General features: G+C 35.4%; 1 pseudogene; it reads right to left on the bottom strand.

Annotated features, from left to right (window-relative positions):
- LOC137254344 (testicular acid phosphatase homolog) overlaps positions 1-12561 on the bottom strand; it is a 280602-nt pseudogene extending 268041 nt beyond the window's left edge.
- Positions 12562-25162: the final 12601 nt, after the last annotated feature.

Consider the following 25162-nt stretch of genomic DNA (forward strand, 5'->3'; position numbering starts at 1 on the left):
GTGGTATTACATATATAAATAAATTAGCGGTACCCGACATGTTTTGGGTCACCCTAGTCCACATTTTGGTCAATATCTCGAAAACGCGTTCGCATATACAACTAAGGGCCACTCTCTTTTAAAATCCTCATTAATACCTTAATTTGATACCCATATCGTGCACATTCTAGAGTCACCCCTGGTCCACCTTTATGGCGATATCTCGAAAAGGCGTCCACCTATAGAACTAACGCATACTCCCTTTTAAAATACTCATTAACACCTATCATTTGATACCCATATCGTACACATTCTAGAGTCACCCCTGGTCCACCTTTATGGTGATATCTCGAAAAGGCGTCCACCTATAGAACTATGGCCCACTCCCTTTTAAAATACTCTTTAATACACACCTTCCAGGGTTACCCTAGGTTAATTTTGCTAAATGGTGATTTTCCCTTATTTTGTCTTCAAAGCTCTCAGCTGAGTATGTAATGTTCGGTTACACCCGAACTTAGCCTTCCTTACTTGTTCTTAAGAAGATACTTTGCTAAAATCCAAAATATAAGTGTCACGGGTGGCACATGTTCAAATTAAAAGCACTAAATGAACATTTTAGTAGAAAATAATGTATTCCAAATTCTGAACACAATAGCTGAATAAAAAGTGTACAAATAATTATTAAATAAACAAATACAGACAGTGGTAGTTAACAAATTCTGCTATGGTAAGTGGTGAATGTGACATACTAGATGTTTTGTGAAGCTTGCTTCACACGATTTTTCGTCCCTGCAACATCTTTACTTTTCGATAATATTTGGCGTAGAGAAATCGTAACTACATGTCATATCTTGAACGCGTCTATGAAGCTACATACGCCTCGTTTGCATCTTGCCTTAGGGTACGCATACACATCCTCCAATTTTAATCGCCCGATGCCGGTCGTAATGGTCCGATAAAAATAAACACATGTATTTAGATATGCGTGTGTACATTTCAACCGATCACCGAATTTTTGTCGGCCGTTGTCGCTTTTCACTGCCGATAAATTCGCGCGTTTTCAATTTTATCGTCCGATAAATTGCGTGCAGTTACTGTGAAAAATTAATTATTTGTGCGTTGGACTGAAAAATTTATTAACTGTGTACAAAACAGGCGCCCTTTATGGGATAAGCAAATAAAAGCATAAACGCAAGCGTATTTTTGCGAAAAAGTAAAATGTACGAAAAAAAGCTGCCGGCCGAAAATCGGTTGCAATTTCAACACCAGCCCGGGCGATTTCATCAGCAGATTGCAATTTTTCGGTTTATAGGTAGCTGTGAAAGCGTACCCTTAGTGTAATAGCAGCCCAACAAACACTGAAAACAAAAATCTCAAACGTTTGAGAAAAAAATTGATTCTCAGTTTGATATTCAACATTATTTAACATTTGAAACAAATATTTTCTCGACTTTTTCTCAAACGTCGACTTTCAATTTGAGAATAATTTGAGATATACTTGAAAATTTTCTCTCTCAAATGTTTGAGAAAACATTAATTCTTAGTTTGATATTCAGCATTATTAATCGTTTGAAGCTAAATATTCTCTCAACTTTTTCTCAAACGTTGTTCTTCAACTTGAGAATGGTTTGAGATATACTTGCATTTCATTCCATTCTAGTTGAAAACCATCGATATAATGGAATATTTTCGTTAATAATAATGTGAATACTTTTTGCGCGAATGTGTCTAAATCTTAAAGTACATAATAAGTGTTCATGAAAGCGAAAAATAAAATAAAACATTGTACAGCATGCTTATTTTACATCAGTGCTATCGATAGTGTCGTCGATAGTGCCGTTGTTAATTCGTCGATCTCTAATTTGCATACTTTAGCTGGAAATGTAAACAAGCGATTTTATTGAGTGAAGTTGGACATAAAGTGAAAAATGAGGAAGTATTTATACATTTTAATAATATTAAGTGATGTTTTACTACATTATGCATAAATCTAAACGAGTTAAAAGTGAAGTGAGGCAAATAATAAATTTGCTTACCGAAAGTGGCACAACAGTGGATTCCATTTCGTTCAGCTTTATTCTCGTTTGAGAAAAAGTTGAGAGTCCAAAAACTCTCAATTTTAAAATAAAGAAAAATTCCATATTAAAAATGTGCCTTTTAGCTTGAGAATGCTATCAACGGTTACTTGAAATGCATTTGAAAACTAACGTTTGAAATGTGAGAAATATACTGATTCTCAAATGTATCTCAAACTGAGAATTGACAAAAATGTTTATTGGGAGCAGCAGCATTGCGGTCAAGGCGGGAACCAAATATATCTGTGCAGGTGTTAGTTTGTCGGTTGAGCGCTAAGCGTGTGAATGTATGAGTGAATGGTTGTATGAAAATGTAGATTAGTGGTCACCAAAATTGAAACTGGCTGTGTTAGTAAGAGTAAAATCATTATCCTGGAGGTGGTTTAGAAGTTCACTGATGACATGATACGAAACATTCATTCTCTCTCAATTCGATTCCAGGAATGGGTCTTGAAGTTCATTCGATTGTAAACAATGGTTCATTCGATTGTAAACAAAAGTTCAGTCGTTTCCAAGAATGGGTCTTGAACATCAGATGGCTATAGAGTTGCCTAAAATACGCAAAAAAAACTCCAAGAAATCCGTTCGGTTTCATTACTTTCAAATAAATCAGCAAGTAAGGTGATAAAAACTTATTAAAATTTATAAAAAAGGCAAAGTTTTGTATAAATATTTTGTGGTAGATAAGTGAAAAAATATGAAATAATATATTTCGATTGCGTTGCTTTGTTTTGTTGCTCTGGCGCCGCCATACGATAACAATGAACGGCTAACCCCTTTTTTCACTTTGATGCGACCAAAACGTTTATGTGCATACATATGTACATCCGCATACAATAAAAAACGCACAAAATGTATAAGAAATTACGAAATTAGATCACTTGGTGAAGTATCTGCGTTGTCGTCCGCAAAAGGCTGTTAATTAAACATGTTGCGTTAACCTATACGTATACCTACAATTTATCTCAGCTGTCAAAAATGTCGCAACGCTCCACAAAAACATGGCCTTTATGCATCCATTTACACCACTGCGAAAACTAAGAAGCTGACTTTTTCACCAATCGAAAGTTACTACCAAACCCCGTTTCGTGTGCAGCCCTTCGATGAAAGGTGTTGTCACTGATAAATTTTCCACGGGTGAAAAATAGTTATTTTTTCTTCGGATTTGTAATCCTGACATAAATTCGAGTTTTTTGATATGAGTAAATTTTGAGTAAATTTTCGGTGAAAATCATAAATTAAACCTTTACCATGTAAAATAACCCAAAGTTATTCTGAAATCCCCAAATCTGGTTTTCAGCATGACACACGCATAGCGGAATGATACAAGGTGGCAGCATGGTGACATACCTACAAACATAAATAAAAGTTCCATGTACTTTGTTTTTGTAAATTCGATGGACAAATGTCACAATCGTACTGCACCGGAAGTTGATGTATCAATTCAAATAAAAAAAGTTTATAATCAGCTGTTACATGCTGCCACCTTGTATCGTTACGCCATGGACGCACGCATGCATTTCTTCTAACACTCAAAAAAATAATACGCAAATATACTTTACAAATACTATTTTATTGCTTGGGTCTAACAAAAAAATTTTAACAAAATATATTTCTCATATTTAACCATTAAAACATTATGCGCATGGGCGTTTGTTTGCAAAATACCTGTTTGGAAACACGCAAATAAACATTAACCTTCTGATATTGCTGCTCTGCTTGTTCAGCAAATACTAGACGAAAGAGAATAATGATGAAGTTAGTAAAAATAATTATCTCACTAGCTGACGACCACTGTATAGATGAAAAATACGTGAAAGCCGAAAAGAAAGTTGTGTATGTATGGGTACAACTTTTCCGTTTCTGGGTAACATTCTTCACCACGGCGGGGGATTGGGTTGAACTGGCCGGTCCATGAGGGCCTCACATAAACTGAAAGAGTCCGTAGTGTAACGAAAAGTTTTAACAACGAAACTGCAAAAACCTATGAAAAACCAGGACCTATGTTATAAAATAACTCCTTCCTCTTGGAAAATACTAGAAGCTTTCTAGGACTTAAGCCACTTGCTGCTTCTAAATCTGACAGCTGTATCACTCCTAATAGCTGGAGTCTTAGGGTGGCAAGCGCAGGGCACAAGCACAAGACGTGCTCGATAGTTTCCGGCCCCAACCCCCACTTCCGCTACAGTGATCCGGAAGCTTGTAGGATCTGTTTATTTCCGAATCAGCACAGTATACCGCCGACCCTACTCCTTCCACTACTTTGGAACCATCTGTGTGCACGTGTATCGCCTTGTCCGCCATTTGAGCACCCTTGAACCACCATCCACCTCTATTGTGGCTTTAAAATCTCCCTCGCAGCGCAGATAGGGAATCAGGTAGTCTGTTCATCCTATAATTGATGACGCTATACTACTATGGCTGTAAGGGCGGCGCTCAAGCTGCCCCGAAGCACTGAGCATGGTTGCAGTTGTTAACGGTATGTTCTTTGCTACCAGGTCTGCACGTGGAATGTGCAGAATGGGGATTTGAGTAAAAAATATTACTGCCGGGCTAAGGAATCTTGTGTTCGAAGGAAGAATTAGAGAGGCGGGGGAGGGGCGTGGGTGTATCTAGTGGGTACTAAAAACGTTTTTCGGCAGCAGGTTAGGTTAAATCTTATTATTTTTTTGTCATTAAAAAAGTAGTAAATAACCGATAATATTCCCAAATTCAAATACATACATATAACGCACTCATAATTGACATGTTTTAACCATTTATACACTTTCATTTTTACTTCAAAATCGTTTTTATAGAAATTTTATTTATTTGTCGGTGTCTACCGACTTGCCTTTGGTGTACGCATGTTGTGTTTTGGAGTGCAGCTTTCATGCACGTTGGACTTAATGTACACATCTATCAGCCTCTCAATGGTTTTGAGCAGAAATAATGTTAAGCTTATGGGTCTATAGTCTTTGGGATACACGTGACCGATCTTCCGCACCTTTAGTATGAAAGCTGCACGAGCAGTTCTCCAAGAGTGCGGTGTTATGCACCCGTCGAATATTATTTTAAGCTATTCCACGACCGCTCTACTTGAAATTTGTAGCGCGGCCATAAATATACCACTTGGGGCCGGCAATTTAAACTTAGAAAACGTCCATTTGATGTTGGTATCGTCACCAAGCCCGGCACTACGCGCTCCGTGATCGAAGTGTGAGTGATTTCTGCTGGGTCTTCTAAATTATCTCCCGATGGGAAATGTGTATCAAAAAGCACCTCAAGGGATTCCTCACTATTACGTGACCATTCCCCGTTCTCTTTCTTTATTAGTCCCTGGACTATACTTCCCCTTACTAGGACTGTTTTCAACCGTGCTGTTTAGCTGCAGCACTATATGTCTGCACAGAAACTTTTCCATGCGATTCTCTTCGCCCTGGAAATTTCACGCTTGTATATCCTTGTAATCGTTCCTACACGCTTCGCTTTCCGCGGTCTTCGATAGCTTACACATTTTTTTACCTGTCTTCTTAGAAGACTCAGCTAATTGCTCCACCATTGCGTCTTTTGCTTTTCCTCTGAATCTTCTTAGAGGGCAAGCTCTTTTATACGCAGTCATAAACGGCCTTGCTAGGAATTCATTAGACTCCTCCAGTTTTTCCACACGAAGAAGCAGCTTAAGATAAACATCTGGTTGTTTGTATCGGATAGGGGAAAATTAAGATGGCCAGCACTATGTAGTATTAGTGGTTTTTCACAATGCAAAAGTTACAAAGATTATTAAAGTGTCGGATAATTGTCCAAATGGTAGCAAATAATATGGTAATAAATAATACTAAGTGTGCTGACATAAGACGCCAACCTGTGGGTAATACGACGTGGAAACAATATTACTTAGTGGCAAGAGTAGATCAATCCACGGTCCATAAGAAGATGAAGACGAATACTGAAGAAATGGTGTGCAAGAGTGGTGATTAGTTTCCATGGGTTGGACAATAGACTGGCTGTCAGCATTTGAATCGAGAAATGTGCTCTAACGGCAACGACAGCACAGTCACCGTGAGACGGGAAAGGACCTGCAAATAACAATAACACACTTAGACGAATATGAGGAACAGAAGAATGACAGATATATCGATCATATTCGGGTTGTACTACAGAAACGATATAGACGTTTGAAGGAAAAATTCCGTGAGCATATTCGAAGGGTATATAATAGGCGATGCAGCGGATCATGTTTTTATTGATTATGTATTCTCATGATTTTAAAAGTAGGGACTATAAGGTCTACCTCTGGAATGTGCATACTGTTAATTCGGCCGCTAGGATTTCTTATGAAACCCATACGACATCACCGAAATACAGGACATATTTTAGACGGAGCAAGCTGCCTTGTGACGTCTAATATGGGAGTGAAGATTAGTGATGTCGCGTTAAAATGCGAAGTTACCTCAATTCATTTATTAGAGATAACCATAAAAGCCGCCGCGGTGCTGGAAAGTATGCGCGCTTCTTCTCAACGCTCGGCGTTTTCGACAAATATTTGCCGGGGCTGGTATACGATGGGAGGCCGTCTGGATAGTGAAGTACACGTAAAGGAATTTTTGTAAAAATTTGTTGAGCTTTCTCAATTTCATAGGAGTTATATTCATATAAAGGATTCCATATTATTGATCAATATTTAAGACCACTTCTGACCAAGGATATATAAAGTGCCTTCAACGTCATAGGGTCCTTAAAGTCACTGGTGTTACGTCTATTCAACCCAACCATTGCAACAAATTTTGAAAAAACGAAGTCAATGTGACTAGAAAAAGAGAGTTTGGAGTCAAAAATTACAGCGACATCTTTACTCTCTTGGCAACGATTAAGGGATTTAGCATTTAGTTTGTAGAAAAAGTATGTGGCAGTTGTCTTTATGGAATAAGACACAACACAGCATTTGTTTGAATTTAAAAATAAATTATTATCTGCGCACCATACGGCAAAAGAGTCCAGATCCGAACCGTTAGAAATAGTTTGACAAAAAAATAGTATTTTTTGAAATATATAGTTTTAGTGTTATATTTCAATCATTAAAGGCGAATGAAGGGGAAAAATATTGAGTAAAAAGTGCTAAGTCAGGAGAAAAAATTTGTTTTGAGTGCGGAAATTGTGCTAAGTCAAAAAATAGCTGTTGGGTTAGCATACATGATTTTTAGTTATATTTTTCAAACTTCTGCACTCAAAAGTATTGCAGCTAAGGTATCCTCATTCACAGTTTTGAAAGAAAGCTTATTTAAAAAAATTTTCTTTTTTTCGTCTCCTGTAAAATTCGTAAAAGTTGACTTAGCACATTTTCACATTAAGCTAATGACATATGGTTCTATTCTGAAATAATTTTCTATAATTGTGACTTGCCCAACACAAGTCGGATTTAAAACATTGCCATAATGTAATGAATCAAAAAACAGCACTCATGATGCACTGTAAAATGAGAGCACATACACCAAATTTTGAAGAAACAAAGATTCTCCAGCAAGAACAACATTATAGCAAACGTTTCACTCTAGAAATTTTACATATCGTCGACAAAGATATAAACATTAGACTCAATTATAAGACAGATATAGCGAACTGCGCGCACAGCTACAAATATTTACTTTCCAACAAGACAGTACACAGCTCCACGTCAGACAGAGCAGATGTGTAAATAAATGCAATGTATGTACATATATTTTGTTCAATTTTATAATTTTTAATATGTGCAATTGTCAATGTTTTATTTTATTTTGTTTTGATTTTGTCAATAGTTACGCCCTGAAGACGGTTACCGGAAGAGTAGCCGAAATATATTGGTAGTAAAACTTAAACATATTGTGTTTTACTCAATTTGACCTGAAGCCAGCTTTAAACAAAATAAGAAATAAAATAATTTTCTTTTAAAAGAAGCAAAAAGGATACAGAGGCTAACACCAATAACCTTGAGCGGGTTATAGTTCAGTTTTCCTTCAGATATGGGGATTTCCCTACTGCTTATTTTAAAATAATGATATAACAGAACAATAAAAATACGATTGGTACAAAACTATTTTTCGCTAAGGTCTAACTTATTATTTTTGCCTACGCCCTTTTTAAAGTCATCTATATAAAAGTGGGCGTTGTCCTTAACCAATGTTATCCATTTTTACTACATTTTTCCTGCTATAAGGAAAATATGTGTAACCAATTTCATTACAATATGTACATTTTTCTTCGAGTTATGGCTCCCGAAACACTGAAAATTGCTTTGACAAAAAAAGGGCGGTGCCACACCCGTTTTCATAAATTTTAGTGTTTTCCAATTTAATGTTATAATTCAATTTAGAAAGTAAAATTCTATTGATACAAAGCTCTTTTTCGCTAAGATATAGCGTATTATTTTCGTCTACGACCCTTTTAAAAATCTTTTATATAAAAGTGGGTGTGGTCTTTAACCGATTTGGTTAATTTTTCTCCAAAGCATTCCTTACAGTAAAGGCAACCGCTCGGACGAATTTTGTTACGATAGGTTTAACTCTTTTTGATTTATGATTAATAATATTTGTAAAATTGATTTTATCACAAGTGGGCGGTACCACGCCCATTTAAAAATTTTTTTTTTAATTTTTATCAAGAGTCTCAATGTCAAAATGTTATATATATAAAAAAGTTGGCGAGGTTATCATCCGATTTCGCTCATTTTCAATATCAATCTATTCTGGGTCAAGATAAGCTCGTGTATCAAATTTGGTGAAGATATCTCAATATTTGCTCAAGTTATCGTGTTAACGGCCGAGCGGGGAAGGTCAGACGGTCGACTGTGTATAAAAACTGGGCGTGGCTTCAACCGATTTCGCCCATTTTTGCAGAAAACAGTTATCGTCATAGAAGCTACGCCCTTACCAAATTTCACAAGGATTGGTTCGACTTATGGCATTTAAAGTATTATAGACAAATTAAATGAAAAAGGGCGGAGCCACGCCCATTTTAAAATGTTCTTTTATATTTGTATTTTGTTGCACCATATCATTACTAGAGTTGAATGTCGACATAATTTACTTATACACTGTAAAGATATTAAATTTTTTGTTAAAATTTGACTTAAACATTTTTTTTAAAGTGGGCGTGTTCTTCATCCGGTTTTCCTAATTTTTATTTAGCACATATACAGTAATAGTAGTAACGTTTCTGCCAAATTTCATCATGATATCTTCAACGACTGCCAAATTACAACTTGCAAAACTTTTGAATTACCTTCTTTTAAAAGTGGGCGGTGCCACGTCCATTGTCAAAACTTTTACTAGTTTTCTATTCTGCGTCATAAGGTCAACCCACCTAACAAGTTTCATCGCTTTATCCGTAATTGGTAATGAATTATCGCACTTTTTCGGTTTTTCGAAATTTTTCATATCGAAACAGTGGGAGCGGTTATAGTCCGATTTCGTTCCGTTTAAATAGCGATCTAAGATGAGTGCCCAGGAACTTACATACCAAATTTCATCAAGATATCTCAAAACTTACTCAAGTTATCGTGTTTACGGGCAGACGGACGGGCGAACGGACATGGCTAACTGAATTTTTTTTTTTCGCCCAGATCATTTTGATGTATAGAAGTCTATATCTATCTCGATTAGTTTATGCCGTTACGGATTACCGTTATGCGAACAAAATTAATATCCTCTAGGAGCTCTGCTCAGCTGAGTATAAAAATAAAATAATTAAAAAAAAAATGTTTAAGTTAAACGGTTTTATTGAAAACAATATTTACATTAAGTAGTATTAATTCTAAAGGATAGAAAATAACTAGGTAGGTCCTAGGTACTAGTCATCGGACTCCTCATCAATCTAGTGCGTTGATCAGACAATTAAAAGCGTTGGACGCATCAAATTTCTATTGATAGTCATAAGTAAGACCAACTGAACCTTTATCAGGTTATGCTACGCCTCACATTTTCAGAAATTTCAAACTTTTTTTTAATTATTTTATTTTCTATCTTTTAGTATTATCATTACTTAATGTAAGTATTGCTTTCAATAAAACCGTTTAACTTAACATTTTTTTTATTTATTTTATTATGCTGAAATTTCACTATCAAAATTTGAATTTATGTGCTCCAAGGTATTTTGATGTCACTTCTACCGGACTGTATATAATATTTGTTCAAAGAGCCAAATCGGACAGACAAGTACGAGTTTTTTGAATATCTCAATTTTTGCGACACCTAGCGTGAATTTTTTTACTAAAGCGGTTTCTATTTCTGTATATCAAATATGATTTCCAAATATGAGCGAAATCGGACCACATATACGATTTTTGTGAATATCTCGATCCTTGCGCCGCCTATCGGCGATTTTTTTCATAGGTCGCTTTCTATTCATGTATTTATTATGTGTTCCAAATATGAGCGAAATCGGACCACAAATACGATTTTTGTGAATATATCGATCCTTGCGCCACCTAGCGGCGATTTTTTTCATAGGTCGCTTTCTATTCATGTATGTATTATGTGTTCCAAATATGAGCCAAATCGGACCAAAAATACGATTTTTGTGCATATCTCGATCCTTGCGCCACCTAGCGGCGATTTTTTTTTCATAGGTGGCTTTCATATATTATGTGTTCCAAATATGAACCAAATCGGACCAGAAATATGATTTTTGTTAATATCTCGATCCTTGCGCCACCTAGCGGCGACTTTTTTTTTCATAGGTCGCTTTCTATTCATGTATGTATTATGTGTTCCAGATATGAGCGAAATTGGACCACACATACGATTTTTGTTAATATTTCGATCCTTGCGCAGCCTATCGGCGATTTTTTCATAGGTCGCTTTCTATTCATGTATGTATTATGTGTTCCAAATATGAGCCAAATCGGACCACAAATACGATTTTTGTTAATATCTCGATCCTTGCGCCACCTAGCGGCAATTTTTTTTCATAGGTCGCTTTCTATTCATGTATGTATTATGTGTTCCAAATATGAGCCAAATCGGACCACAAATACGATTTTTGTTAATATCTCGATCCTTGTGCCACCTAGCGGCGATTTTTTTTCATAGGTCGCTTTCTATACTTGTATGTATTATGTGTTCCAAATATGAGCGAAATCGGACCACAAATACGATTTTTGTGAATATCTCGATTCTTGCGCCACCTAGCGGCGATTTTTTCTTATTATTGCATTGTCATCGGGTTCTGAACTATATTCCAAGTTTCAAGCTTGTAGCTTATCGGGAAGTTACTTAAATTTTAATTACAAAATTGGCGCTAGCCGGCCGGCCGTGCAGCCTGTCAAGTCAACCTAAATAAAACCGTTTAATAAATGCAATTCATTCATTCATTGCCGCCCAGTGTTTGTTCATAATGAAGTAGGTACCAGCAAACAGCCTACATTCGCATTGATTTTCAATTCTTTTAACTGCCACACTGCGGCATCTTAATTCCAGTTGGTGTATAAACACTGGGCTAAGCATTTACCTATGTGCATACGAAGGTCTGTCTGGATTATAGTATGGCGCCATGAAGTCTCCATAACGCTTGCGCAGCCACGTTCCAATGCCAAATAGCTCATACTTCCCATTCTGCTTAGTAGGCAGATTGTTGTGGACATTTTTGTTAAAAATGATTTCCGTTAAACGTGCAAGGAATGGTGGTGTGATTGGACATTGCCTAGTTATAATAAAGGAAAAGAAATAATTAAATGTTTGATTGGTTAAATTGAAGTCCTAAAAAAAAAAAATCAAAATAAATTTGTACGCAAGTATAAAGATAATTTCTGACTAATTCAATTCATGTGTATGCTTAATACTTTTTAAAATTGTCATACATTTGTTATGTGTCCCTATCCATATGGTAAGAATGTTTGATTAATATGTGGATCAGTTGGGTACGTATCCGCTGGCGTGCGTGGGTCATGTCGTAAAACCTTTGATTAAAATAAGAAGTAAAATAAATGAAATTAATTTTAACATGTTTTTATACAAAACATTTACGAATTTCTTAATTTAATTGTTTTTGTTTTATCGACTTATAAAGAAAATATTCAAATGCCAGAACAATAGTTTTTATGATAATTATCGAAATGGATATATCCAAAAATAAAAAACAATTTTTCAATTACAGAAAAATTTAAAAAAAAGAATGATTCTCATAAAAACTGTTGTTCTGGCCTTGAGTTCCAATCGAAGCTTTTATAAAAAATTTATCAATAATTTATACCAAAAGTAATTCAGTAATAGAGCAAACAACAATCCAACAAACCCAAAAGTTTTAAATTTATATCAAGAGCTGGGCAGTATAATAAGAAGTTTTCTCTCCTGAGTTGAACGAGCTCTCCCAAACTTCTGCAGTTTGCTTGCGTTTAAGGCTTAGCCAACAGATGCGAGCTCAGCTGTTCCTTAGCTAAGTCACGTATCAAAACCAAGAGAGCTTGGTGAAACGCGAAGTTTGGGTAACTTTGGTTAAGAACGAGAAACCATCCTCAAATTATCACTCGTAATGTGAATGTCACTCCAACAAGCATGGCAATGGCTCATGTAGCATCTCCAGAGAAGTACGACTTACGTCAGCATGCTAGAGAGTCGCGCTTGTTCTCCGAAAATCTAGGTCGCAAACATTGTAAGCCAGGATCTTAGGTCCATTCCCCAATAGTCAAATAGACATTAAAAGAAGGTCATACCGTACCCGGTTCTATAGTTGGCGCGAGGACCAAAAAGAAAGTAAATAAGGTTCCTAGTCAGTGAAAAGTATTCAGAAGATTTTTTGCTGGCAAATTCTGGACAAACTATCAGCTGTTCAGGTATCAGTCACATACTGCATAGTTTTACTCTCCTGCACGAAAAGAATTCTGGGTTTTTGACAGTTTTCAGTATTGAAGTAGTCAGAAAAAATACCGGACATTACCTACTACATTAGTGACATATTGATACCTCACATAATTGATATGATTTCAAAGATACCCACAAATGGTCATGAAATGTACTGGTGGTCTTCACTTCCTAAACAGGCAAACTCAACCACTTAGATTACATGCAAATAAACCTCTTTTTCTTAATCCGGAAAACATTGGATAAACTTATTGACCCCTGCACATAAGGAGCATTGATAACACCTGCAGTATAGCTGGTGACGCAGATCAACGCGTGCACTGGAAAGTCAAGTTGGTTTAAAGAGCGCTTCATGAGATGGTAAGCTTTATCAAGACCTTTTTGAACTGCAAGGAATATATCATGATGGACATATTCAACATTATGGATGCCTCTACGACAAAGAATCCAAGTCCGTACTACATTGAACCCAACTACGCAGACTATCAAGGTAGACAACCAACCGCCAATCTAGTTCAATTTCGATATTGTAACACGTTAAACTCTTACATTTACACAGCTCCTCATTGACACCGGTTTTTAACTGAATTGTGGAACTAACGCCTCCAGCACCAATGTCTGCACTGATGAGAAGTTTATTAATAACTTTCTTTGTAAAGGGAAGGTGGATTTTCAATCAATCAATTGAAGAACATACACTTTTCAGACACTCACCGTATTCAAATGCGCAAAAATATGTCCAAGTGGTAGTGTTGGAACCTAATCTCATCCAGACCTTAGCTAGGCCATTTTACGAGAACGAATTAATATGAAGACTCTCGGTAGGTATTCTTATAAGCACCACTACCACTGACGATATCAGATACAAAAGGATGCCCAACTCTACCAATTTACTGTTTCCCTAAGGTAGTGAAAATTTTTAACGTGAAAAATTTTAAATTCTTGTTTATCGTGGTTTCAACTAATAAAAACTGTTGGCCACCTGTTCCAGTAAGTAAAACAACTGACAGCTCTTGTCGGTACACAGAATGAACAGCACTTTCTCCCAGTTCGGAAAGGTTCAATAGCTGGGAGGAAGTGCTTGATCTCATATTATTATTCTTATTATTATTAATTTCGTATTATTATTATTATTATTATTATTATTGAATTTATTTTTTGAGTATCTCCTTATTGGGTATAAATCATACACTTTGGAGGCCTTAACCTAAAACAAAATGCACTAAATTAACACTTTCTATTTTTGTATATATGTATATGTATATGAATATGTATATGTGTTTGTTTAAGCCAGGAAGTTTCTGGTGATGTGGCAGGTATCGATGATGACTGACTTCTAGATGTTGTTAATCAGGCTTCCTTGCAAACCAAGCATGTCCATATTTGTTCTGGGATGCTTGTCGATTACGCCTTCAGCGCTTATCACTGGGATAATTTTTATTTCTGTAAGGTTCCAGTTCCTCTTTGTTTCAATGGGTAGCTCGGCATACCTACTGATTTTTTCGGCGTATGTACGAGTCATGTTTCTTGTAGCCGGAACTGCAACATCAATGAAGAAGCCTCTACTTTCTCTTTTATCGAGGATCGAGATATCGGGCGGTTATGGAGTCTCGTGTGGTCTGAGTATATTGTTCTGTCATTACATCTTCATAGGTTTTTGTTTATATACAGATCAGTTTCAGTCATGCGCTGTGCTATAGAAACCCCAAGAGAACAATTGGTTTAAATTCGTTGGCTTAACATCAAAATCCCTTAAATGCCCTTCTGTAACCGTACTATCATCAACTCGAAAGAGCTGGAAACCTGGTGAGACTACGCTTCTCTGGACTGAAAGGGTGTATATAAATAGTATTACTCCAGCCTTTACTCTTCTAATCTGGAGAAGAGTTAAAGTCATTTTCTTACCCAAAGCAGGAAGAATATCGCAAGGCAACACAACAAACCTACTTTAAGCTCTGGCAGACAAACACCCTAGGCAGAGCATGCATAAACATCCAAATCTGTCAAGGAACACTACTTATGCTGAAAAATAGGTTAATAGAAGCTAACAGAAGCTTTGTGAGCAGAAGAATTCCATAGCGAGGAGCTCTCTTACCGCTTCCGTGGATCATCGCACTGAACAAGATCCTACTAAAGTACAATAAAAATGGAGTGAAAATAGTCGCAACTTCACGAACATAACACTTAAATTGATTTCTGGTCTCAAGAACCTTGACGACAACGAGAAGGCAGATGAACTTGCAAAGGCAGACGCTGCGGAGGCGGTTGGTAAGCATCATCCATTCTTATTAATCAAAACTAATATATACAGCAGACTCCAAGAGATAGCAGTGCCCAGTCGGTATTCCTCCGACACCTGCAAGATAACCAAGCGGATTTGGGCGGCTTACAATAGTAGGTAAAGAGAAGATCTGCCTGCCGTTAGAGGCGACTAAAATGTCCAGATGTTTCAGGGATGGATATCCCTTTCAATAGCATTTGCAGTAGCTGCAGGGAAGAGGGCAGCAATGAAACATTCACACACAACCTGTTCGAATGCTCAGCTATAAGAAGTGCCTGTTTTCAAATTATGGGCAGTTATAAATGATCGGATCTTCAGAAAGTTGCCAAATGCTCTGTAAAATATATCAGCAGTTTCATTTTCCGAAGCAAATGAATTGAACGGGGCACCAAATAGCCGTAATAAAAACATAGCAATTCGGTTCTAGGAAAAATCGCATCAAAATGGAGCCCCGTGCGCTACTTGGGCTTGGGTATCTCGTTTCTGGGCAGTACAGCAACCCATCAAACAATCTACGGTATATTAAACGTACACTTCCGTGTTTCGATTCCGTATTTTTACGTGTTCATAATTCACTGATTGTTATTTATTTATATAAAGGTGACTTTTATTCAATTCCATCGAACTGTATTACTTCGCACATAACATTTGGAAGATTACTAGAAGTTAAAAATCACCTAAAAATTGTTTTCGAATCCTTCTCACGATTTAAAACTGGGCTCCTATCGTGTTATACGATAACGTATCGAAAAGCAATTTCACTCAAGCGATACGTATGAAACTGTCAAAAGATTCGTAAAAATTTTAATAAGGTATATAGATTTAATAAGGGGCGGTAGCCACCATTTCACACATTTCCCTACCCCGATTGGCTATTTAAGAGCTATTGCTATTTAAAAAATTGATTTCAAGCTGGGATGGTAAAACACAATACGGCCCCTGGTTTTGCATAAAAAGGAATTTTTTTTTTAATTTTGGAAATGTTACGGTATGGTTTGAACTCCAAATATGTATGTATATACATATGTGTATATAATATTTGTTTACATTCAAATCTCTTTAATCACTCATATTAGGTTTGTTCCAAGTGTTATCACTTCGTAAATTGTCACATAATGAATTGCAATCGCGTGATTTGATTTTTTGTGCATTTCAGTGCTTTTATTGTTCTTATTTGCATGTTCGCATTATCACTTTAAAACACCTTATTTTTGTTATACATTTTTTTTTTTTTTGTATTCAAGGTATATTTGAGCTCTAGGCCAATATATACATATATTTAATAAAATACAGCAAATTTGTTTTAAACAATATATATATATTTGTCGAATGGTTTGTCTTGCCGATATTTCGATTTCAATCTGAAGTCATATTCAGGACTGAAAAAACAAAAACATTTATTGAGACCTACATACCTAAATAATTATACAATTAAGTGCCAACTTACACTTATGACTGCACCTGGTCGACTAACTTTATATTTTATATTTTAACATACAAGGGTAAAAGAAGAACATTAAAAAATGTAAACAATAATATACAGTAATGGTAAACAAATTTTAATACAAACAACAATACATTAAATCCCCAACAGTAAGCGACATTCAAATCAGCAGCAGGTGAACAGTTGTGCAAACGAAGTCACAATCTCATTATAAGCCTTTTTATACTCAGAGTGCTTTGTACACAGAGTATGTTAACTTTGATTGAGTAACGGTTGGTTGTACAGGTATAAAGGAATCGAGATAGATATAAACTTCCATATATCAAAATCATCAGTATCGAAAAAAAAATTGATTGAGCCATGTCCGTCCGTCCGTCTGTCTGTTAACAGTATAACTTGAGTAAAAATTGAGATATCTTCACCAAATTTGGTTCACGAGCTTATCTGGGCCCAGAATAGATTGATATTGAAAATGAGCGAAATCGGATGATAACCACGCCCACTTTTTATATATATAACATTTTGGAAAACACAAAAAACCTGATTATTTAGTAAGTAATCCACCTAGAATGTTGAAATTTGACATGTAGACTGATATTTGGACTCTTGATAAAAATTTGAAAAAACTGTTTTTAAATGGGCGTGGCACCGCCCACTTGCGATAAAATCAATTTTACAAACATTATTAATCATAAAAAAAAAACCGTGAAACCTATCGTAACAAAATTCGGCAGAGAGGTTGCCTTTACTATAAGGAATGCTTTGAAGAAAAATTTACGAAATCGGGTAAGGACCACGCCTACTTTTATACAAAATATGTTTAAGAGGGTCATGGACGAATAAAATAAGCTATATCTTACCAAAAAACAGCTTTATATCAATGGTATTTCATTTCCCAAGTGTATTTATAACAATAAATAGGAAAAACTTAAAATTAAAAAAAATGGGCGTGGCACCGCCCCTTTTATGACTAAGCAATTTTCTATGTTTCGGGAGCCATAACTCGAAGAAAAATTAACGGATCGTAATAAAATTTGGTACACAAATTTTCCCTATAGCAGGAAATATTTCTAAAAAAAAATGGACGAGATCGGTTAAAGACCACGCCCACTTTTATATAAAAGATTTTTAAAAGGGTCGTAGACGAAAATAATAAGCTATATCTTAGCGAAAAAAAGCTTTGTATCAATAGAATTTTACTTTCTAAATTGAATTATAACATTAAATTGGAAAACACTAAAAATTTTTAAAATGGGCGTGACACCGCACCTTTTATGACTACGCAATTTTCTATGTTTCGGGTGCCATAACTCGAAGAAAAATAAGCTGATCGTAACAAAATTTGGTACACAAATTATCCCTATAGCAGGAAATATTTCTAGAAAAAATGGACGGGATCGGTTAAAGACCACGGCAACTTAGATATAAAACAAGTTTAAAAGAGTCGTAGACTAGAAAAATAAGCTATGACTAAGCAAAAATAAGTTTTGAATCAATGATATTTCCCTTATCAAGTTTTATTGTAAGAGGAAATGGGGAGACATTTTTTTTTAAATGGGCGGTGCCACGTATTATGTAGAAAAGTAATTTATCTGAAATGAAATGTACAACTGAAGCTCACGCTGAGTATATAAAGTTCGGTTACATCCGAACTTAGACACCTTTACTTGTTATTATAAGCTTTTATTAAGTTTCACTTGGCTGTTGTTTGTAATCAAAAATTGCAAGTTAAATTTGATACACTTCCCGGTGTCCGATTAAGCTGAAAGTTAGCACGCATGTATAATTCCGGTGACAATGCAATATTACTTTGCGAGAATTCGATAACATAATCGATAGCAGAGTTATCGGTAAAGATTTGTGCTCACCTTGGTATAAAAGCCTAAGTCCCAAGAACGCAGGTAACCTTGCTTTTTATGTGTATACAACGAACGTAGAAGTTAGGGTGTTATCGTTAAATGTTGCATACTTTTCTGCGCACTTGATTTTGTTTTACAGATTTTTGGCGATGGAATTTTAGTAAGCGAAAGTTGGAATTTTATTTTAAAACAGAGCAGAGATCTGCAATAAGTAGTTGTAAACCGAACGCGACATAGGCAAAGTCAAAATAAAATATGAATTTAACTTAGTTAACACTGTTTGACACAATTTTATATGTGCTCTCTAGCAAAAATGCTTCAACTAACTTAGTCACATTTGATTTCGATTATGAATATGCCCCAATATATTCGGATCATGATATAAAAAATCGTGTACTCATACTCAGTCAGGGCTATTTAAACGTAGCGATTCGTATCAGTAATTTGGTTGAGAGTCTTTCTCACCCTGACACCGCGTTAGCGTTCAACGCGAAAGATCTGACAACAGAAGATGCTGATATCCGAAGTATAGCCACTTTTGGAAAACACATACGATATGTTTTCTCGAAAATCTATATATTCATATATATGTATGCATGTATTTAACGTTTTGTTGTTGCAAGAACACGTGAACATGTGTATGCACACATATACAAATTCATTTGAATGAGTTGAACAAAGCATGGGGCGCATTCCAAAAGCACAAATCCTGGCGAAGTTGATTAGTGATAACTTCTTGGAACGCACAGTTGCAACTTTACGACAAATTAGTTAGTGAGCATAAAAATGTTTCGCTCCATTCACTCAACGTTTTTATCGATTGGTTGTTGACAGTTGGCTCAACGTATCGTTTCAAAAGCAAAATTTTGTTCACTCAGCTGATAGCTAATTAGCTGAGCTAGCAGTTGCGCTTTGAAATTCACCCATCGAAGCAAACTTTTGCTTCGTATCAATTAAAATTTCATACGAAAGCAGACCAAACACGAAATAGTTCGTGAGAGACCGTTGTCCATATGCATCACAGTTTATACTTACACATCAATTTTTGTATGTAAACGAATAGGTCAGGCTAGCTGCGCTTGGTTGATTTATACATGCTCATAATCAAATTGCTGCGGATATATTAGAGTATAAAAAAAATTACTCGATGCCGATCTCTGCCACAGAGAAAATATGTTGGTTATGAATGTGGATTTTTCTGATTTATTATTAGTATTTATGACCCAATGCCAAGGTGAGCACGTGCCGAGGGTGTATAAAAATTTCGTATCTCTAACGTTGCGCATCAGGGTACTAGGGTAGGGTTGCCAGGTCCCCCTGGGGCAAAACGGGGACACTTTGAAAATTCAAGAAATAAACCCCCCCCCCCCCCCCCCAAAAAAAAACATTAACATTTCTTTTTTTTACGCACATTAGTATTATTTTTATTTACACAACACAAAAATAAACCCATAAACAAATGATATACCTTCCAGGTACTCTAAAACAGCTAATCACAACTACAATTCAAAATAAATACTTTTAAAGTGGTTCATATAAATAAGTAGGTACATATGTATCTATGTATGTATGTTTAAGTACTAGGTTTCGTGAATGGAACATTTTTTACATAAGTATAAAAGGATAAAATTAAACAGACATATATTTTTCGTTGCGCAGAACTTGTTCCAAAACTTCTGGCTTATTTTTAATATAATTGTAAAATTCTGTGCAAGTCAGTCTTAAGTTGAATTTGCATTGAATAATACTCTCTAATGCGGCAGTACGAACGTACGTACCAAAAAACGTGTCAGCTGACACGACCTATCTTATGAGTGTGCAATGTAAACGAAAACTCACCGAAGTGCAACGCCCGTACGTACGTAGCCCGGAACGTAGAAATCAAAACAATTTGGATTTTTTCCGTAAGAACGTGTCAGCTGATCGCTCTCTCACTAGACAGAGTTGCCTAGTAAACTTTTGTGCGCTAATTTTTGACCGTTTGCAATTTTATGCAAAAACACCTAATTAAAGTTTGAAAAATTGTGAAAATAATTCGAAATAATTATGTAAAAGTGCTGATTATAAATATGTATTCTGTTTATACATATTTAATATGTATTCCGGCCTTTTACAATATCAAAATTTAATTGAAAAAAGTTGATGTTTCCATAAGCATGCATACAAACTGGCCAATGGCAACAGTGCTTATCTGTAAACAATACACACACAAATATGTTATGTACATGTACACAAACGCACACATTGATTCCTACGGGCTTGAGAGTTCGGTCAAACGTGCTTCGTACGACAAACGTCCGTACGTACGGCACACGTCGGTGGGTAACTGCCGCATAAGGTACTGATATTCAACGAATTTCTTTCCTTTGTCCATTGAGATGAAATAAGAGAAAAAATTCGTTCCGCAATAGCATTATGACCAGGTATCGCATATAAATATTGAACTATTTTAAGTAAATTTTTTTTTCTCTCCTTTTCTTTAGTTTTGTTAAAAAAATAAAGCCATTTTTCATTTAGATTTTTACATTTAAAATCATCAGTTTGACTTCCTATAAATTGCTTTAAATATATTACCTCTTCAAAGCAGTCATCAGAAATTGTTATATTTTTTTACTTTAATACATTACAGTCATTTGGACTTCTTGCCAAGTTGGTTCATTCTCCAAAGTCATCCAACTAAAAACGCTATATTCATTGAAATGGACACTCCACTCTTCCAAGTAACTGATTGCTACATCAAAAAAACCTATTTACATCATCTTCAAAATCTAAAATTCCCCCTGCGTATATATAGCCTCTCTTCTTTAACTGCTCTAAGATAATGGTTGCTTGGTTTCCTATAAATTTATTTTTATGTCTGACCTTTAAACTTTCTTTAGTTTCCAAACGGCGATGGTTACTAGGACATGTTTCTTAATTTCACTTCTTCATCAGCTAGCTTTTCGGGAGCTGAGCGTTGAACTCGAGTCTCCAACATTCATATCAGTGCAAGCCTTTTTTAGCTGCTACGCCATATGAATGTTCCGTTGTTCGCTGTACAATTGGTCTCTAAGAGTTGCCTTTTTTGTTTATATTCCTTTTGATCACCATGTAGGCACATACACTCTGTATGTAGTTTATTCCTAATGGTGTGGATATGATTTTTAGGCATGCTTTTTGAAAGCTTAGTAACATTTGTTCGGATTTTTACAGTATTTGTTTTTAATACTTCCGCTGTTACTATTATATCAATATGATCATATGTATTTAATTAGCGAGCTTTGCTCATATTGCTTTATACAATGGTTTTTGTAATTGATATTAGAGAAAAATTGTAAGTTTACAAACGGCGATGGTTACTAGGACATGTTTCTGAATTTCACTTCTTCATCAGCTAGCTTTTCGGGAGCTGAGCGTTGAACTCGAGTCTCCAACATTCATATCAGTGCAAGCCTTTTTCTCGCTAATTAAATACATATGATCATATTGATATTGAGCAAAGCTCGCTAATTAAATACATATGATTTCTTTAGTTTCGTTTAGTAGTTTTTGCACTTCGATAATTGATATAGCCGATTTTTCAAGTTTCTTAATTTGTTTTTCAAATAAAAACGATTGGCAATGAATAAATGACATGTACACTTCGGATAAAGCATTCTTGAAAACGTCCGTAATAACTTTAGGAGCATTCTTTTCATTCGAAAACAAGTTTTTTAGCGGATTCCACATTTGCAAAATTCTTTCTATTGCAGGTACCAGTGAGATCCACCGTGTTTTACTATAAGAAAGAATTGATCTGTACATTGTGTCCGCATTATCACAAAAATCTTTAAGCCGCTCCGTTCGCACAGTGAATATCGAAAAGTATTTATATATCTTAAATATAACAGACTCTACATCTATTGACATTACATCCACTGCACTAGAAATTGTATTGTGAAGTATATGAGCAGGGCAACCTACGCCCTCAATGCTTTTACCTGAAACTTCTTTTTCTTCCACCAAAGTTGGTATTGGTATTATCAGCACCAAAAGCTACAAGGTTTTGTAATGGTATTTTGTGATGACTTAATGTGTCTACACAAAATGACGTTACAGAATCTGCAGTTTCATTAGGTAAATTTGTGAGTTTTAATAATTTTACTTGTAAACCTTCTTTTTCCGTGGAAAAGTGAACAAGCAATGGAAATATTTTTTCGGCTTTGTGGTTGCTGGCGTCCGTTGAAATTCCATAAAAAGGCACATTTTTTATTAAAATATCTACAAAGTTTGCTACTGAATGCGGAGCCAAAACATTTTTGATTAAAGCTGTTGCTTTGGTCCTGAAAACTGATTGCTTTGCTGCTATTTCCGAATCAGGATACATGAGCGCATTTAGTTTTGTAGTGCAATCTATTGAGCTGAAGAACTGATGGTGATTAATAATCTTAAATGCATTTGTTAGCTCAGCGGCGGAGATCAGCTGCCTCTTTGCTGTATTTGGTTTTACAAAAAAAGAAGAAATTTCTTTTGAAGTAGACGCCTCGCATAACCTTGATTTGTGCTTGGAACTGCCGATATGATCAAGAATATCTGAGCGACCACCGTGACCAATGGCAACAAAACAATTGCAAACTGTGCACAACGATTCATGTTCACTTCTCCCACGTTTCATAAAAGACCATTCCTCTGTGTATGAGAGAAGGAATTTACATTTCCTTTTTGGCATTTTCTAAAAGTGGTTTAATGTATTATAAACATATCTATTTTATAAATTTTGTGAGAAAACTTACAATGAAATCAGAAACACTCAACTCGAAGAACCAAATACTTAGCGCAAAACAAAAACAGCTGTAGCTAATTAGGAAGAACACTTTACATCGATAATCGATATATGTATACTATGCAATGTGCAACTATCTAGCGATGCTAGAGTTTTACAATTGAAGTCGGTAGTTGGTACTTTTATTCAGACTAGTTGGAGCGCCGCACTATAAGCAAACCAAATAGTTGGTAGATTTCATGGCTCCTTACAATCGATTAGATTTAAAAACCGGAACATTTTAGGGTTGGACCGGGACACCGGGACAAATGGCCTAAAACCGGGACATGTCTCGGAAAACCGGGACGTCTGGCAGCCCTATACTAGGGCTAACCCTGTTGTACTGAAGCCCTTATCCCTCTACAATGGACCTCTGGGGGGATGGACCGTTTTTATCCTATACTCGTGGGAACAAAATGAACAAAAAAAATTAAATTAAAGAAAAAAACTTTTTAAATTTTGATGGAATAATTAAGAACATTTAGGACTTCCTTTTCTTGCTATCACAATGTAACATGCTTTTTATTAGAACAATTAGGACTGTGATATAAACTGTAAGATTTAATAATTTCGGTGTAAAGTTTTAATGTTAAAAATATATAATTATGTACAATATGGAATTTTTTTGTCGTGACGAAGAAGGCTAATTATCGTTAAAGGTTACAATGAACTTATAAAGTCTTATATTTCTTTACAGTCAATTTATTTTTTATTTTTAAATTAATTTTATTAACGAATAATAGAAGCTTATTTTTAAAAAGTTTTTTTTCTTTAATTTTATTAAACGGTTTTATTTAGCTAGACTTGACAAGCCGGCTGCACGGCCGTTGTGAAAAAATTTTGTAATTAAAATTTCAGTAACTTCCCGATAAGCTAGAAGCTTGAAACTTGGAATATAGTTCATAAACCGATGACAATGCAATAATATGAGAAAACTCCGATAGATGGCGCATCAAATTTCTATTGATAGTCATATATAAGACCAACTGAACCTTAGTAATGTTATGCTACGCCTCATTTTTAGAAATTTCACGCGCCCAACGCTTTTATTTAATTGTCTGATCAACGCCCTAGATTGATGAGGAGTGTAATGACTAGTACCTAGGACTTACCTAATTATTTTCTAGCTTTTAGTATTATTATTACTTCATGTAAGTATTGTTTTCAATTAAACCGTTTAACTTAAAAAAAATTTTTTTTAATTATTTTATTGTTGTTGGCGATAAGCTCTCTATAGGTGTAGGCGCAATGGTCTGTGTCTGATTTAAAATTTATGCGTTTGTCACTTGGTGTATTTATTATGTGTAACATTTCAAGTATGTAGCGTTTATTGCTTTTTCTCTCATGCTGCATTATTGTTACATTCTCCAAGTCGGGAGAGTGTCCAGTGGTTCTGCAGCAGGCATGCTTAACCAACGAAACGATATCATTTCGTTACGATAATCAACGTTAATAAACGAAACGAAGTCATTTCGTTTCGTTTATTAACGTTAAGATCGTCAAATTAACGAAATGATTTCGTTTCGTTTTCTGCCATATCAAAACGAAATCAAATCGTTTATGTTGATTATTAATTTCAAACTATGCTGGCAAAGCTGATTGATGGCGGAGTCATTAAAGGTGAAAGCATTATCCAAGCTGATTGCAACTTTTCTCATGAATTTTGACAGTACGAACATTTCTCAGAGTATTTTTGACATTACCACCAACGAATTACACAAACAAATTACATAGAGTTTGTGTGTGTATGTGCGCTCGTTGTTGCCACCTTACGGCTTCACCATGGCTATAGCATTGCCAGCATAATTCAAACATAAAGTATCAAGTTTTCGTTAACGTTTTTAACGTTAACGAAAGCTTTTCGTTTCGGTTAAAAACGAGATACAATTTATCTTGATAATTTCTTTATCGATAATATTTCGAAGTGTTTCAA

Source organism: Eurosta solidaginis, chromosome 5 (assembly GCF_040869045.1).
Source record: "Eurosta solidaginis isolate ZX-2024a chromosome 5, ASM4086904v1, whole genome shotgun sequence".
Classification (NCBI taxonomy): domain Eukaryota; kingdom Metazoa; phylum Arthropoda; class Insecta; order Diptera; family Tephritidae; genus Eurosta; species Eurosta solidaginis.